General features: G+C 31.0%; 1 long non-coding RNA gene across 1 annotated transcript in view; it reads right to left on the bottom strand.

The window, feature by feature from the left end:
- LOC139852019 (uncharacterized) overlaps window positions 1–19,626 on the bottom strand; it is a 51,138-nt gene extending 31,512 nt beyond the window's left edge. Inside the window, exon 1 of the long non-coding RNA XR_011760863.1 lies at window positions 19,421–19,626. This is a non-coding gene — a long non-coding RNA (uncharacterized lncRNA). The remainder of the gene's footprint in view (window positions 1–19,420) is intronic.
- Window positions 19,627–20,177: the final 551 nt, after the last annotated feature.

Genomic DNA, 20,177 nt, shown 5'->3' with positions numbered 1-20,177 from the left:
TGGAACCAAATGTTGATGATTTCGTCCAGGGGATAAGGACGGGTCCTCACAGGTGGTATCAGAGCGGTGGTCTTAGCAAACCAGGCCTTGCATTAGTGTGTCTAACTGGTAGTTGTTAGGATACATTAGTGAGTCTGGACTTTGACCGTGTCTACTCGTCAAAAAGTTTTGCTTATCACATCTGGTCGGAAACCATCTGCTTATCATCCTTAGGGAATTTCCTTCCTATCATTCTTAAGTCTAGACACGTCTTACTGCATTTAGTGCATCGATAGTGTATAGACAAAACTCATATCTTAGCGTATCTGTTACTGTAGAATTGCCTGACTTATGCTGTAGGTTCCTCTGTTGGCTACGAAATCTTTAGTATATTATATAGATATTCTATGAAGTTAGAATATCATTCTATATTCGAAAATCATTTCACATCAAAGATCCTTCTCAAATTGCCCTCTTGGCGATAAACCTGAAAGCACTTACCGGCGAACCTGTTTGAGAAACCATTTATCCTCTCATTTCTAGGGTATCTCGTCACGATTATATATTATCCTATATTTGAATCTTACTTACCCGCTTGTTTCAATCGTCCATCATCTCGACATAATATAAGAAGTTAACGAACTACGTGCTCGAGTAATGGCTTTGGAAAATCTGGTGCGGAGGTTACAAACACCAGCAGCAGCACCAGCAGCATAAACCGTACCACCATCATCAACGCTGTAACGACCCGAAAATTTCCGACCAAATTTAAACCTTAAACTCTATATGTTTCCGACACGATAAGCAAAAACCTTGATGTTGAGTCTAGAAAGTCTGAAATCTAAATCTGGAAGATTAGTTACCCTTTTGACCAAGCCTGACGATTCACGAACATTATGTGTATGTATGATATATATATATTTATTAACTGATAACGTTAACGAGGTATTAGATATATAATTTGTGGTTCCAATATACGGTTACTATATTTATCGGCGGAGTAAAAGATAATATATTTTTACTTCATGTCAAGGTATAATTATTAAGTTTAATATAGTTATCTGTTATTAATTTTCTTTTAGAAATTATAAAATATGATTTAAATGTCACGTCTTCTTTAAAAAGGAATATACTTTTTATAAATATCTGAAACTATTTTTGTCAAATTATTTAAGAGTCATTTTAATAAGATTAAACGTTTTAACGTTATTTTAAAAGTCATAACTTTTCTAGAAACCTTTTGTTAAACGATAAATGTAACGGTCCGTGATTTTATAAAAATAAATATTTAAATAAAACGTGTTTATTAAATATATATTTATGTATTTTACAAAATGATTAAATATAGTCTTTAACTAAATATAAAATGTTTTGTATTTAAAAATACTTAGTTAAACAACGAACATATTTTTTTTTGATATAATATAATTTGATTATAAAATATTTTTATGGATTTTCAATGATATAAAAATAAAAATAAAGATAATATAAAGATTTCTAATGTGCATCAAAAGACTACAACATTTCATCACAAGATTTCAAGTCAAAATGTTGGAAATCACTAAACCTGCGCACTTGCACGAGAAAAATCATAACTAATTCATACTGACTCGAAAAAGGGTGATCTTGATGTCCAGACGACCGTAACTCAAAAATCTACAACTTTCGTGACTATACCTTACACGAATCGTGTACCCATCTACACGAAACGTGTAATGTTTTGCCGACATAAAGTGGTTAGGTGACGAAAATTGTTTATAAAAAGTGGGTGTGATGTTTTCTTTATTCATTTTAAACACTACGCACACACACTTACACATATAATACTCCGTAGAACATAACACTTCATAAATATTTATCAAGATAATTATTATGATGTTTTTCATTAAAAATATATTATTATTATTATTATTATTATTATTAAGATTAAATTAGGAGTATTATCATTTCCTTTACACAAAATACTATGACGGGGTTCTGCCCAAGCGTTCCAAAACTAATTTCATGAGTGAGATTAAACTAAGGAGATTATGGGTTATAGCTATGGAGGTTATGGGTAATGATCAGGGGTTTTGCTCGTGAAACAAACTAGTGTTTGTCAACTTCGTTGTGTCTAAATACTATCCTGCAATATTGAATCTCAATATTGATACGTGAGCACTCTAAACTTGACTTTTATTTACTTTTAGTGTATCCCTGACTAGTGCTCGAGAAATTAGGATCGTGCATGTTATTTTATTTATTTTTGACAAAATATGTTTTAGGATAGAATCTGAGTAAGATACTCATGCGGTTAAGATAAGCTATATGATATATATGTTTTTGGAAAGATGGCGAAAAACTATAAACTTTTCATTTAGATGTCGAATGGATTCGACGGATGAATTTGATGATATAGTCAATTGAATTTTGTGTAAATTATTAAAAATGAATATTTTTACTACGACCTCATTAAAATCATTGTTAAAAAAATATTGATTGTTATAATTATTATTATCAAAATATTATTATCATGATTTTTATCAACAATTAAAATATATATTTTTTTTATCAAAAACTATTAAAATATTATTTTTAAAACTATCAAAATATTATTTTGATCATTAAATTATTATTTTGATCATTATTATTAAAACTATCAATTTATTATTTTTAACATTAAAATTTTGATGTAAATATTATAAAACATCATTTTATATATATATAAAGTATTAGTAATGAATTATAGCATTAATTACTTTAATAAGTTTTATAAAAATATTTTAAACAACAATATTTAATTATATTTAATCGTGTATAAATTCTTTGAAAATATTATTATAAAGTATTAACTTATCATTTTAGTATATATTTTTATGTAAAGTTTTATTTATTAATAAGTGAATTATATTATAATTTACTCTAATAAATTTTGTAAAAATATTTAAGAATATAAAATGACAATATTTAACTAAAAATAATTATGTATAAATTTTGGAAATCTTTTTGAGTCAAATGAATTTCTGTTAACTTTTACATATTAGTCTCGAGCATTAGGATTGTGGTACACTATAAATTAACTTCACTTGTTAAATAGATATTAACCGATATAAAAATATATAATTAGGTTCGTGAATCGAAGGCCAACCTTATAAGTTATCAATGGTGTTATATGTATTTTTACTACAAAATACATTAGGTGAGTATATAGATCCCTTTTAAACTCTAAATATTTTTGGGCTGAGAATACATGCGCTGCTTTTATAAATGATTTACGTTATGGACACAAGTAACTGAAAAATATATTCTACGTTGAGTTGTACCACTGGCATACTTCCCTGTAGCTTGGTAACTAATATTTACAGCGGTATTGTAAACGCGAATCCTGTTGATAGATCTATCGGGCCTGACAACCCCAACCGGACTGGACGACCAGTATTCAACGGTTGCACAGTACTTCGTTTCGTGACTACACTCGGTACAGTGTAGTAAGATTTCATATTAAAGGGAATATGCGACGTGATTAAATGTTAAGTATGGTTACCAAGTGCTCAACCACTTAGAATATTTTTATTAAATGATTATATACGAAATCTTGTGGTCCATTGTTATAACGCTGCTAGCATCAAACCTATATATCTCACCAACTTTATGTTGACGTTTTAAAGCATGTTATTCTCAGGTACGAATTAAGACTTCCGCTGTGCTTTAGCTCGTATTAAGGATACTAGATGGGACCAAATTAAGCTATGATACAAGAACGTTGCATTCGAGTCATTGAAGATTATTAAAGACTATCATTAAGTAAAAGACAGATTAGGTCATTTGGATATTGTGAAATGATAGACGATCATATCAATTTTTGATGTAAAGATAGATTGCCTTTTAAGAATAAATGCAACGTTTGTAAAATGTATCATATAGAGGTCAAGTACCTCGCTATGTTATCAACTATTATAATTCGTTTATAATCAATATGGACGTTGTCCGGATGGATTAGTTCGGGTTATTAGAGTTGGTATCAGAGCGTTGGTCTTAGCGAACCAGGCATTGCATTAGTGTGTCTAACTGGTAGTTGTTAGGATACATTAGTGAGTCTGGACTTTGACCGTGTCTGCCTGTCAAAAGTTTTGCTTATCATTCCTAGTCGGAAATCATCTGCTTATCATCCTTAGGAAATTGCCTGCTTATCATTCATAAGTCTAGACACGTCTTATTGCATTTAGTGCATCGATAGTGTATAGACAAAATTCATATCTTAGCACATCTTAGACTTGCCTGATATATGCCGTAAATTCCTCTGTAGCCTACGAAATCTTTAGAATTATATATAGATATTCTATATAGTTAGAATATCATCCGACATCCGAAAATCATTTCACAACAAAGATCCTTCTCATTCATCAAATTGCCCTCTTGGCAATGAACCTGAAAGCACTTACCGACGAACCTGTTCGAGCAATCATTCTCTCTCTCATTTTTAGAGTATCTCGTCACGATTATATACTTTTCCATTTCTCGAATCTTATTCATCCGCTCGCTTCAACCGTCAATCATCCAGTAGTACTAGAAGAAGTTAACAAACTACGCGCTTGTGTAACGATTTTGGAGAAACTGGTGCGAGGGTTACGAACACCAGCAGCAGCATCATCAGCATAATCAAGTACCACCATCATCGACGTCGACAGTACCCTTATCATCCCTAAACCATAACCGCGCCGTAACTCTTAACATCACAATCTGTACCTCGAATATCAACATTACACGCCTCAATATCACCATATGTACCTCGAGTATGATCTTCGTTCTACATATCGTTCTACATCGATTAATTTCGTTCTACGTATTGTTCTACCTCATTTACTTTCGTTCGACATGGCAATTATGTAATCTCTAATGTCTAGAGATCATGTAATCAAGTGCCAACAATAAATCAAATGAGTATAATATTTTCTTTACTCATTAAATCCATAATTACATCCGATGAAAATATATATGCAAGTATATTTTCATAAAAATGGTAATTAAAAATTCTTTCGTACAAACTGTTAATGATGAAAATATTTTAACAGGTGGGTAGCACCCGAGGAATATTTAGATTTAACATTAATAAGTTACACTGTACATTCTTCAAATCTGATTCAGCGGTCATCTATTATCCTACTCACAACCACCGATATTCGTATCCACTTATCCCAGAATAACCATTCTCATTTAAATTTCATATTCGGATTTTGATCTATCAGAATCCAACAAGTGGCATAATGAAGAAAACATTGGATATATTAAAATTGTTAGAAACACACGATTTAACTAATTGAAAATCTATTAAGGATTCCACGCTAACTGTTCCGGCTAACTGTTCCCAGCTAACTGATTAACATTTAATTTATCGCAATTTACATTCTCGCAATTTTATTTATCGTCATTTACTTTTATGCATTTTGAGTCGGGACACATGTACGAAATACGTCGGATTAATTCTGAGACAACACGGTGCATGGGTCATGATATATATTTATTTATTTTTCGCACTTTAAATAAACGGGACACGTATACAAGGTTTTGACATATCATATTGACCCATCTATATATATATTTCGGAACAACCGTAGACACTCTATATGTGAAGGTGGGAGTTGGCTATACAGGGTCGGAGTTGATTCCAAAATATGTATATACTTTGAGTTGTGATCGACACCGAGACCGGTACACGGGTCACGATATGTATTATTTAATTCGAATATTATATATATATATATATATATATATATATATATATATATATATATATATATATATATATATATATATATTATTAAACTATTAGACTATTGGACAATCGAACTAACAGACTGCTAACTATGGACAAGTAAAATTAATTAAAATATTGATTATAACATATGAAACTAAATAATTCTTCAAGTTTGCCACTTGATTCTATCTTAAACCTCATTCGTATCTTGACAATTACAATTCGCATTCACAACTTTTCATGATTCCTGAAAACACCTCGGTCGAGAAGTTGAACCAGCCGCACCTCGTCTATGAAAGAAAGATTTATGCATACAGTTATGCACCTGAAGAACTCTCAAACCCTAATTCATAGTTTAACACATACCGTGTTGAATCCTTTGCCATTCATTAGCAAAAACAATGTTACACTTCCTTTTCAAGAAGCTAATTTTGTCACAGCTCCACTTCGACTTCTCAGTAAGACTACTCCTATTATAACTTCGATATTTATATCTTGTTCTTTCGCCAACGTCACCGGAGAACCTTTTATATTCCACGACATCAAGTAGTTCGTCATATCTTTGGCGGAATCCGCAATCTGTATTTTGAAAATCTCGTAGAAATTCTTCCAGTTATACCGAAAACGTCTATCCCTAAGAGTTTCATACTTCGAATGTGAAATTTCTGAAAAACACCCTGAACTATGAAGTAGTTCTTAAAATGCTGATGAAGCAGCAAAAACTGTAAACGACTTTAACAAGTTAAAGGTTGACGATAAAGAACAGTAGGTTGGTAAAGCTCAGAAAAAGAGAAGGGTTGGAACTGGAAAACGGATTGAGCAAAGTATGAAGGAGACCGTGAACAAATCGTGAAAACAGAACCTGTCTTCAAAGGATCCAAATGATCCAGTGCCTGCTGAAACCGTTAGTAAGAACTCTACTCCTTATTCTAAACTTTTCAAGATGATATTCTTCATCATCATCTTATCTTAGATATTATGAGATATTTTCATATCCTTCGTTATACATATTCTCCATATTTCTGGAGATATTCTCACAACTATTCCTATCTGCGATCATTCAACTCTTCGTAACATCTGCGTTACAATATAAAAGAAACTGCATTAGTATCTAAATTCTGAAACCTTTGAAATTAAAATATGAATGTTTGAAGTAGTGTTGGGAACTGATGCATGAATTAGTATAATATAATGAAACTTGATCAACTTCATTATATTACAGTAACTCATGTTAAGTTTCTAATGGAAGGTGATGATTCACAATACCATCATCATATGCCATGCTACATTGCTTTTACATTCTATCCAATCTCCAAACATATTAGAACGTATCACCCTGATAGTTCTAATTTTTCAAAATATTCTGGTAATTTGACCAATCAAAATCGTGCCATTACCATTTCTTTTTAAGAACAATAACTATGTTCATTTCGAATCTCATACCTACGAATTTCGGACCATTACAAGAGACGCTTAAACACAAGAAGAGGGAACCAAAGAATGAAGCTTCGAAATAGAAATTAGGGTATAGATCGCAACAAATAGGAGGAAGCATTAACTGTGAATGACAATAATTATAGAAAACAGAAGTAGGGATATCAAAATATAAGGGAAGATATAAAACCCAACAACCACTCAGAAACTACAAACCGTGTATATCAATACGTATTGCAACGTAAAGACACGGGAGAATTAGAAACATTATAATTCCAAGGAAATCATAAAAGTGAATAGATTCTTCTGGCGGCAGATGAAAGAGAAGAATGAAAGATATGAAAGTTAGAAGTATAATAAGAATTAGGATTGGGTGAAGCATATTAAGGAATGAGTAGAGAAATAAGGGATAGAAGGTGTGAAGAATAGGAAAAACGAAGGGGGTGAATTTATAGAAAAATATTCGACAGAAAAATCGAAACAGATTGCCGCATTACATTCGAGAAGATTCCGATCGCTGAAAAATCAAATCTTATTACGTAAGATTTTCTTAAAATCCCTTAAATTCCGGAAATCAAACCTAATCATGTCATTGGTTAAAAACAATTCAATATTCACTCATTTCACTCTTTTGTGATAGCTTCACTCGCGCGCCTCATAATCGAATCATTTTATCTATATTTTTTTTTCAATAATGACAAAACTCCGTTATCATCTCATATTCGTCATGAAAACATTCCTATTGTTATTTATGACAACCTCTACCAAATTTCGAGGACGAAATTTCTTTAACGGGTGGGTACTGTAACGACCCGAAAATTTCCGACCAAATTTAAACCTTAAACTCTATATGTTTCCGACACGATAAGCAAAAACCTTGATGTTGAGTCTAGAAAGTCTGAAATCTAAATCTGGAAGATTAGTTACCCTTTTGACCAAGCCTGACGATTCACGAACATTATGTGTATGTATGATATATATATATTTATTAACTGATAACGTTAACGAGGTATTAGATATATAATTTGTGGTTCCAATATACGGTTACTATATTTATCGGCGGAGTAAAAGATAATATATTTTTACTTCATGTCAAGGTATAATTATTAAGTTTAATATAGTTATCTGTTATTAATTTTCTTTTAGAAATTATAAAATATGATTTAAATGTCACGTCTTCTTTAAAAAGGAATATACTTTTTATAAATATCTGAAACTATTTTTGTCAAATTATTTAAGAGTCATTTTAATAAGATTAAACGTTTTAACGTTATTTTAAAAGTCATAACTTTACTAGAAACCTTTTGTTAAACGATAAATGTAACGGTCCGTGATTTTATAAAAATAAATATTTAAATAAAACGTGTTTATTAAATATATATTTATGTATTTTACAAAATGATTAAATATAGTCTTTAACTAAATATAAAATGTTTTGTATTTAAAAATACTTAGTTAAACAACGAACATATTTTTTTTGATATAATATAATTTGATTATAAAATATTTTTATGGATTTTCAATGATATAAAAATAAAAATAAAGATAATATAAAGATTTCTAATGTGCATCAAAAGACTACAACATTTCATCACAAGATTTCAAGTCAAAATGTTGGAAATCACTAAACCTGCGCACTTGCACGAGAAAAATCATAACTAATTCATACTGACTCGAAAAAGGGTGATCTTGGTGTCCAGACGACCGTAACTCAAAAATCTACAACTTTCGTGACTATACCTTACACGAATCGTGTACCCATCTACACGAAACGTGTAATGTTTTGCCGACATAAAGTGGTTAGGTGACGAAAATTGTTTATAAAAAGTGGGTGTGATGTTTTCTTTATTCATTTTAAACACTACGCACACACACTTACACATATAATACTCCGTAGAACATAACACTTCATAAATATTTATCAAGATAATTATTATGATGTTTTTCATTAAAAATATATTATTATTATTATTATTATTATTATTATTATTATTATTAAGATTAAATTAGGAGTATTATCATTTCCTTTACACAAAATACTATGACGGGGTTCTGCCCAAGCGTTCCAAAACTAATTTCATGAGTGAGATTAAACTAAGGAGATTATGGGTTATAGCTATGGAGGTTATGGGTAATGATCAGGGGTTTTGCTCGTGAAACAAACTAGTGTTTGTCAACTTCGTTGTGTCTAAATACTATCCTGCAATATTGAATCTCAATATTGATACTTGAGCACTCTAAACTTGACTTTTATTTATTTTTAGTGTATCCCTGACTAGTGCTCGAGAAATTAGGATCGTGCATGTTATTTTATTTATTTTTGACAAAATATGTTTTAGGATAGAATCTGAGTAAGATACTCATGCGGTTAAGATAAGCTATATGATATATATGTTTTTGGAAAGATGGCGAAAAACTATAAACTTTTCATTTAGATGTCGAATGGATTCGACGGATGAATTTGATGATATAGTCAATTGAATTTTGTGTAAATTATTAAAAATGAATATTTTTACTACGACCTCATTAAAATCATTGTTAAAAAAAATATTGATTGTTATAATTATTATTATCAAAATATTATTATCATGATTTTTATCAACAATTAAAATATATATTTTTTTATCAAAAACTATTAAAATATTATTTTTAAAACTATCAAAATATTATTTTGATCATTAAATTATTATTTTGATCATTATTATTAAAACTATCAATTTATTATTTTTAACATTAAAATTTTGATGTAAATATTATAAAACATCATTTTATATATATATAAAGTATTAGTAATGAATTATAGCATTAATTACTTTAATAAGTTTTATAAAAATATTTTAAACAACAATATTTAATTATATTTAATCGTGTATAAATTCTTTGAAAATATTATTATAAAGTATTAACTTATCATTTTAGTATATATTTTTATGTAAAGTTTTATTTATTAATAAGTGAATTATATTATAATTTACTCTAATAAATTTTGTAAAAATATTTAAGAATATAAAATGACAATATTTAACTAAAAATAATTATGTATAAATTTTGGAAATCTTTTTGAGTCAAATGAATTTCTGTTAACTTTTACATATTAGTCTCGAGCATTAGGATTGTGGTACACTATAAATTAACTTCACTTGTTAAATAGATATTAACCGATATAAAAATATATAATTAGGTTCGTGAATCGAAGGCCAACCTTATAAGTTATCAATGGTGTTATATGTATTTTTACTACAAAATACATTAGGTGAGTATATAGATCCCTTTTAAACTCTAAATATTTTTGGGCTGAGAATACATGCGCTGCTTTTATAAATGATTTACGTTATGGACACAAGTAACTGAAAAATATATTCTACGTTGAGTTGTACCACTGGCATACTTCCCTGTAGCTTGGTAACTAATATTTACAGCGGTATTGTAAACGCGAATCCTGTTGATAGATCTATCGGGCCTGACAACCCCAACCGGACTGGACGACCAGTATTCAACGGTTGCACAGTACTTCGTTTCGTGACTACACTCGGTACAGTGTAGTAAGATTTCATATTAAAGGGAATATGCGACGTGATTAAATGTTAAGTATGGTTACCAAGTGCTCAACCACTTAGAATATTTTTATTAAATGATTATATACGAAATCTTGTGGTCCATTGTTATAACGCTGCTAGCATCAAACCTATATATCTCACCAACTTTATGTTGACGTTTTAAAGCATGTTATTCTCAGGTACGAATTAAGACTTCCGCTGTGCTTTAGCTCGTATTAAGGATACTAGATGGGACCAAATTAAGCTATGATACAAGAACGTTGCATTCGAGTCATTGAAGATTATTAAAGACTATCATTAAGTAAAAGACAGATTAGGTCATTTGGATATTGTGAAATGATAGACGATCATATCAATTTTTGATGTAAAGATAGATTGCCTTTTAAGAATAAATGCAACGTTTGTAAAATGTATCATATAGAGGTCAAGTACCTCGCTATGTTATCAACTATTATAATTCGTTTATAATCAATATGGACGTTGTCCGGATGGATTAGTTCGGGTTATTAGAGTTGGTATCAGAGCGTTGGTCTTAGCGAACCAGGCATTGCATTAGTGTGTCTAACTGGTAGTTGTTAGGATACATTAGTGAGTCTGGACTTTGACCGTGTCTGCCTGTCAAAAGTTTTGCTTATCATTCCTAGTCGGAAATCATCTGCTTATCATCCTTAGGAAATTGCCTGCTTATCATTCATAAGTCTAGACACGTCTTATTGCATTTAGTGCATCGATAGTGTATAGACAAAATTCATATCTTAGCACATCTTAGACTTGCCTGATATATGCCGTAAATTCCTCTGTAGCCTACGAAATCTTTAGAATTATATATAGATATTCTATATAGTTAGAATATCATCCGACATCCGAAAATCATTTCACAACAAAGATCCTTCTCATTCATCAAATTGCCCTCTTGGCAATGAACCTGAAAGCACTTACCGACGAACCTGTTCGAGCAATCATTCTCTCTCTCATTTTTAGAGTATCTCGTCACGATTATATACTTTTCCATTTCTCGAATCTTATTCATCCGCTCGCTTCAACCGTCAATCATCCAGTAGTACTAGAAGAAGTTAACAAACTACGCGCTTGTGTAACGATTTTGGAGAAACTGGTGCGAGGGTTACGAACACCAGCAGCAGCATCATCAGCATAATCACAAAGAATAAGTTTGACTTCAAAGAATTTAAAAGATTCAGTGCCTGCTGAAATCCTTAGTACATACCCTACTCCTTACTCTAAAAATCTTTGCTGACACTATTCTTCATCATCATCCTTCGGCATTAGAAGTTCCAAGATATTATCATATCTTTCATTATAAATATCCTCAATGTTTCTGAAGATAATTTTATAACTATTCTTATCGGAAATCATCTATCTTCTCGCGCTATCTGTATCACATCATAAAAGAAACTGTGTTAGTTTCTAAATTCTGAAACCTCCGAATTTAAAATATGAATGTTTTGAAGTAGTGTTAGGAACTGATGCATGAATTAGTATAATATAATGAAACTTGATCAACTTCATTATATTACAGTAAGTCATGTTAAGTTTCTAATGGAATGTGATGATTCACAGTACCGTCATCATGTGCCATGTTACACGGCTCTTACATTCTATCCAATTCCGAAACGTATTAGGAACATATCATCTTGATAGTTCTATTTTCCTGGATATTCTGGTAATTTGACAAATCAGAATCGTGCCATTACCATTTCTTTCTAAGAACATTAGCTATACCCATTCCGAATTTCATACCTACAAATTCCGGACCATTACTCGCTTGACTCGAAGTCGGGAAGAGAAAACGAAAGCATGAAGCTCTGAAAAATAATGAAAAATACAAAGGCCTATAACAACTTCGAAACTACAAACCGTGTATATCAATGCATATGGCAATATAAAGACATGGGAGAACTAGAAACACTATAAACCCAAGAGTATAGTAGAAGTAAATAGATTCTTCTGGTGATAAATGAAAGAGAAGAATGATGGATGTGAAAATTAGGAATATATCAAGAATCAGAAATGGGATGGAGCATATTAATGAATGCTTTAAAGTATGAATCAAGGGAGAAAAGATAGAAGGTGTGAGTTATGGAAAATAAGGAAACGAAAGGGGTGGATTTATAGTGAAATATCCGACAGAGAAATCAAAACAGATCGCCGCATTAAATCAAAGAAGATCCTGATCGTCGAAGAACCAAATCTTATTACGTAAGATTTTCTTTAAATTCCTTAAATCCCGGAAATCAATAGAAACACATCATTGGTTAAAACAAGTATATTTTTACTCACCCCACTCTTTTGCGATAGCCTCACTTATATTCTTCGCGTAATCGAATCTTTTATCTACATTACTCAATGATGATAAAACTCCATTATTCCCTCATATTCGTCATGAGAACATTACTATTATTATCCATGACGACTTCTATCAAATTTCGGGGACGAAATTTCTTTAATGGGTGGGTACTGTAACGACCCGGAAATTTCCGACCAAATTTAAACCCTAATCTTTATATGTTTTCGACACGATAAGCAAAATCTGTAATGTTGAGTCTAGAAAGTTTGAAATCTATATTTATGAAATCTGTTACCCTTTGACCATGCCTGATGATTCACGAACAATTTTGTATATAACATTAATAATAAGTACATATGTAAATAATTATACTTTATCAATTAAGGAATTATGTGATTTAGTATTATGACAGATAACTAAATATAACTTAAAACTATATATATTTGAATATATAATTATATCATAATATTATTATAGTAATATCAGTATTATTATAATTAATAGAAAAATTTTAATTAGCATTATGATTATTATGTTCATAATTATTAATTATAAGATTAACTACAATCTATAAATATACGTATATATATATATATATATATATATATATATATATATATATATAAGATATATACAATTATGATTTATTTGTTATTACTAAAAGTTATTACTTCCATGTAAAATTCTTATTATCATTATAATTATATTTTTTTTATTACTTCTATTATTATTAGTACATCTGCTTTCAGTAATATTATGAAAATAAAAGAATTTTATTCTTTATTCTTATTATTATTAATAATATCATTTTTAGCATTTTGGTTATTAATAATTATTAATATTACTATTAATAATTATTTTTAAAAAAAAAATAAAAAAAAAATATAAATCTTTTTATTCCACAAAATCAGGGACTTGATTAGCTTTAAATCACATTCAATCTTTATCTGTTTTTGTTTTTACTCCTAATCTGTACCCATCATAATCAAACTGTATCATTTGTGGAAAAATAATCGAGCCAGATATATTTGTCTTAATCCTAATCGAATAATTCTTGTCGCCACCAATTTCTGATATAAAAGACTTAAATCAGTGCTTAGGGATAGAGGAAAATCCCACATTATTAGTTACCAATCACCAATAATCCTTTACAACGATATTTGAATCAATCATAATAGAACCGAAGCAAAGAACAGGCTCCTGCCCCTGTTCGTGGAGTTTTTTTTTAAAAACCTTGATTTTATGATAAACTTTAAAATGTAATAATGGCAATTGGTTAGGAATCTTCCCCTAAAACTATCTGGGAAATTTCAGAATCCAATTCAAGCTATCGAATCTTAATTTTGAATTCAAAGGTATAATTTCCAAAGTCATACGATTATGTTCATGACAAAATTCGTTTTCCTTATGACGTTTCAATTTAAATTAATTTTACAGAAAGTTTCTAATGAGGATTTGGAACCTGATTTATGTTATAACATTTGTTAAAAACACTCTAGAATCCAAAAGTGGGTTTAGTGTTCTTCGTTTTTTTTAACAGCAATTATATTTGATTTTTTTTTTTTTGTTTTCAATTTAAATCCCTGTGATAAACATTAAAAACCCCAATAATAACTTACGCTTCGTTTAAAACCTGTTTTAAGAGTTGCTGTCATGAACCTTGGGTATCAATCGGTTTGACTGAACATGGGAACGAGAAGGAAGAAATAACAGAAGTTATTATCGGGTTATAAATAACAGTGTGGGTATTAAAACAAATAAACGAGCCAGCTTGACTGGTTAGGCATCTTAATGAGTATACTAGAGGTCACGGGTTCGAGCCCAGTATGGGGCTATTCTTTTTAGAAACTCTCTTATAAAGGTAGTTTTATTCTTGAAAACTTACTATTCTCATTATTATCATTACATGTATTATAATTATTATTATTATCAAATCTATAGGTATTATAAAAGTTATTACCATTGGTATTAATTATATAATTATTATTATTAATTTGATCACTTAAAATATTATTAGCATTATTATGATTGTTATAATTATCAATATTATTATGACAATAATATAATCTGTTGTGATTTAAAAAAAAATAATATTAGTAACACCCTAAAAATATTAATATTATTATTTATTATTACTATTATTTTCGTAAATGTTAACATTAACATCCATTTATAAGTATGAGTATTATTATTATTATGTATTAATAATATTATTATCATTATTAGTATTATCAGATCATTATAAGTATTATTATTATTATTTTAAACTAACTGAATATATATAACTATAACTATCTAAACACTAACCATTTTTTTTTATGTACACAAAATTAAATATATAATATATAACATAAGTTATAATATATGAATTTGTTCAATTATGATTATATATTAATAAATATACAAATGATATAGGTTCGTGAATCCAAGGCCAACCCTATACTTGTTCAATGGTGTTATATGTATTTTTACTACAAAATACAGTATGGTGAGTATATAGTCCCCTTTTAAACTCTAAATATTTTTGGGCTGAGAATACATGCGCTGTTTTTTATAAATGATTTACGTTATGGACACAAGTGATCAAAAATAAATTCTACATTGAGTTGTACCATGGCATATCTCTTTATACTTGGTAGCTAATATTTACGTGAGGAGCGTAAACGCGAATCCTGTTGATAGATCTATCGGGCCTGACAACCCCAACCGGGCTGGACGACCAGTATTTAACGGTTGCACAGTACTTCGTTTCGTTACTACACTTGGTACGGTGTAGGGTTTATTTAAGAGTATGCTGCTATGATTTAAATGTTAAGTATGGTTACCAAGTGCTCAACGTCTTTTCTATACACGAGGAGTGTATTATGTATAAACTTAAAATCTTGTGGTCCATAGTTATAACGCTGCTAGCATCAAACCTATATATCTCACCAACTTTATGTTGACTTTTTAAAGCATGTTTATTCTCAGGTACGAGTTAAGTCTTCCGCTGTGCATTAGCTCATGTAAAGGACATTACTTGGCGACGATCATCGCGATGGAACCAAATGTTGATGATTTCGTCCAGGGGATAAGGACGGGTCCTCACAAAAAGGGTGGCGATAGGGTGGCTTTCAGGCTGAACAAAACAGAAAAAAAATAACACACTCACCGTAATAGTAATTCATGGTGGTAACGGTTGTCTAACATGGTAAAGGTGTTTGATGATAACCCGCTGAAACAGGAGTGGAAATAACTATTATAATAGTCACATAGTAGAAGTTTGATCGATCACGAGTCATCAAGTAACATGGTTTTCGTATATCAACAAGTATTGATGATGATATTCGATGGTAACTGTCATGGTGATGATCAAAGGTGGTGATCAAGGTGGTGATAGAGATGGTAGTTGTTGTAGTAGAGTGGTGGTGATGATTAAAGTGTAATGATCTCATTGATTAAAGATGTATGTATATATCTATATTATAGATAGATGAAGACAATTACATAAAAAGGGACAGTGATAGATATGGATTGATAATTGGTTAACTTAATCCATATCATAGAGGAGTTCGATAGTTGTATAACAAGTGGAGTCGACAGTAGGAATATATCAAGAAGGGAAAATAACAAAAAAAAGAAAGAAAGTAGAAAGGGACTGAAAACTGATTCGTACGATCGTATGACTTACTTTCAATAATCAGAGACATAAATACAAATCAAATATAGTTTGAAAAGGATCTGCAATTGATTCAATCCCTTAATTCGTGGTAGAATTATAAATAAATAAATAATAATAATAATAATAATAATAATAATAATAATAATAATAATAATAATAATAATAATAATAATAATAATAATAATAATAATTCCATTAATATTAATAAATAATAATAATTTTAATAATAATGTTAATAATTTATGATAACACTAATAATAAGGACGATATCAATTTTAATGATATTTAATAATAATATAAATCACAAGATTTATGATATTTATAAAAATGTTAATATTATTATTAATAATAATAATAACATTCATGGTAATAATAAGTTGTATAAAAAAATAACAATACTTATAAAAATTTTAATACCCTCAGTGATAATAGTAATGATATTAATATTATTAGTATTGATAGTAATAATGATATTAATACAACAAGTTATGCGTATCAATTTCAGGTCTATATATCTAATAATAATAAAATTGATACTAATAATATTATTATTATTAATATTATTAGTAATACAGAAAGTAAGTATAACATCCATATTTTAACTTGTAATTACTTTTACTCTATTAATATTAAAATTTCACAATGTTTTGAATACTTAATATTTATAATATTTATAAATTATATATATTACAATATATGTAATAGTACTTATGTATTGAATTCGCATATATATCTAAACAATTGTTCGTGAATCTTCGGGAATAGTGAAAGGGTAATTAGTTACATGAATGTAGTTTCAAACTTTTCGAGACTCAACATTACAGACTTTGCTTATCGTGTCGGAATCATATAAAGATTAAAGTTTAAATTTGATCGGAAATTTCCGGGTCACTACAATTCCCACCCTTGCCATTCGGCGCGATTATGGCTGGACGCATGTTCTCCCATGGCCAGTGTGCAGATATCCTTCCCAACCGTAGCATAACACTCCCATATGATCGGTGCACAAGCTGTGCGTTAGCGCACTCCGCTAACAGCTTCGTTTCCTCGTCATCAAGGACGGGGGTTTTGTTCACGTCCTTAGCCATGCTTTCGCACCAGACAAGTGTTTGCGGAAAGGTGGCTTCCACAACAGATTGGTCAATAAAAAAGAAGGTTTCTTTCCAGTGACCCGCGTTCGATTTGGGGGTTTTGGTGAAATTCTGACGAGCGAAGAAAGTGAACCACGATTTGTGATGATTCGCTAAGCGGTATAGGTGGCAGAACACCTTCACTAAGGGCACCTTGTTGAGTGCAACACACCACATCTCAAACAGTAAAATATTCCCTATTGCCTAAGGGTGTAATTGCCCTAACCCTATGCCAAAATGATCTAAAACTCCTAAAAAGAAGTCGGAAGGGGGCTCCCTAAAATTACCATGCTTAAACGCATGCTCATATATAGCTATCTTGTTCTCCGGCGGTTTGTGGGCACGTTGATTAGACTGGGGAGGCACCGGATTGTACTGTGCTAGCGGTGGGTATTGTTTAACTAAAGAATCAATATGCTTCTGCTCTATAATAGACACTACACTATCTACATATGTCTCGTTAGCCTTAGTCATTTTCTATAAAGTGATCGGAGAATAACTAACCTTTAGAAGTTGGCCGGAATATTCAAGTTTTGATCGGAATTGAAATTGGCAGCGTATCAGGGAAGCTTGGTGCAGGAAAGTGGAAATGTGTGTGAATGACGTCTATTTATAGTGTGGATTGAAAGTCATGGGGTGAAACGGTTTCATCGTGGCTGTACACGTGTAACGCAATCAACGTTCGACATTTTTTGCACGCGCGTGGATGTCAGTTTGATGTGCCCAGTGTTGAGCGCGTGGCTAACACGCGCCTGGCAACTGCCACTTTACATCTTGCCAGCCGAATGGGCTTCTGCGACAGTGACAGGCATTTAATGACCTCGAGACGCACGCGAAAAATTTAATGCTAGCCGTTTTCTTGTTTTTTCTTTTGCTTAATAGTTTGATATCATATGTCTTGCGTCATATAACATCAAACTGGGGGGACATAATGATACCGCAACCCGCATGCGCATTCCATCCTTATGCGGGCACTCGATAGCATGCGAGTGCGTGTACCTTGTATGCGGTATGCGGCATGCGGTTATGTATCGAATGCCTTTGTTCTCGGTACGGTAGTTACTTGGTCATCAAGTCAATATCTTTTCCATAATTATATCCGTGATTCTGGGGAGTTAGTTATGGAGAAGATTATCATTATCTTAGACGGTTCTAGAATTAGGGTTTGCCTATATATACTAACCCTAATTATCATTCTAGGATCACCACGTTACGTAACCATTATCTGCTACTCATCTTACGTAATCAGTATCATCTCTCAAGGTTAACAGGTTAGTTCTTTATTAAACTAGCACCTACAACCTTATTTGGGGGCCTTCTGATCAGCGACCGCTATCGAAGGTGGACTTAATCACTTAGCCACCCCGCCGACATCATCATGTCGGCCAGGGTTATCCATGGTAGCCGGACCGGAGAGCCTTGTTCTAAGATCCTTAAACCCCCCTTTTACGCATTGAACAGACATATTAACCCTATGGTAAAAATATGCATGATCAATTATTAAAACATCATACAGAACATGGATTATAAAACATGTAATCGATTAGCATAACAAATAACTGAAAATTATGTTGATGAATTTAGTAACATAAGAAATACATCCTAATTAAGAACGCATACCTGCATAGTCGATTCGATGATGACTTGATTTTATTTTATTTCAAATTAAATTGATGTGTATCAAAATCCGATTCATGGGTCTGGCTGTTCAGGTTTTGATGTGGATCGCTATTGGTCCTCTTTCTAACCCAATTTGATTTGCATCTGCCCAGACATAGAATACTGCAAATAATTTCGCTAATTGCTCCGTAGTTTTTAACTAAGAACCCTAATTTCAACTCATAGAAAAATAGTGATCGAAAACAACAATCATAGTGTATTAGTGACTGGATACAACGATTCGCGAATTAACTTTTAACTAAGAACCCTAATTTCCACTCATAGAGAAATTTGGATTCACCATCGCGATCATATTGTATTAGTGATTGAAAACAAAGATTTTGAGTGTGATAGTGATGGTAAGGACATCGGTTTTACTCGAAAAATCGTTACGAATGCGATGGTGGTGGTGGCGTTGCGTAAAAATTCCAGAATACGCCGTAGACGGCGATTGAAATGACCCGTCCATATTACTATAAATGCAGTACATTCTCATTGGTCCCATAGCGACGTATTTGACCTCTATATGATACGTTTTAGAAAATATTGCATCTGTTTCATAAAAAGCACATCATTATTATACATAATGCATGTTTTAAACAAGTGGGCGATTATTTAAGAAATAATTCCCAAAATACATCGGTTTCCAAATACTACACACGTGCCGTAACAATTGAATATAATACATGACAAAGGTTTTACTGAATGCAACACTTTA

Source organism: Rutidosis leptorrhynchoides, chromosome 6 (genome assembly GCF_046630445.1).
Source record: "Rutidosis leptorrhynchoides isolate AG116_Rl617_1_P2 chromosome 6, CSIRO_AGI_Rlap_v1, whole genome shotgun sequence".
Classification (NCBI taxonomy): Eukaryota; Viridiplantae; Streptophyta; class Magnoliopsida; order Asterales; family Asteraceae; genus Rutidosis; species Rutidosis leptorrhynchoides.
Note: the sequence above shows the minus strand (reverse complement) of the source record. Positions and strands in the feature narration are given on the sequence as shown.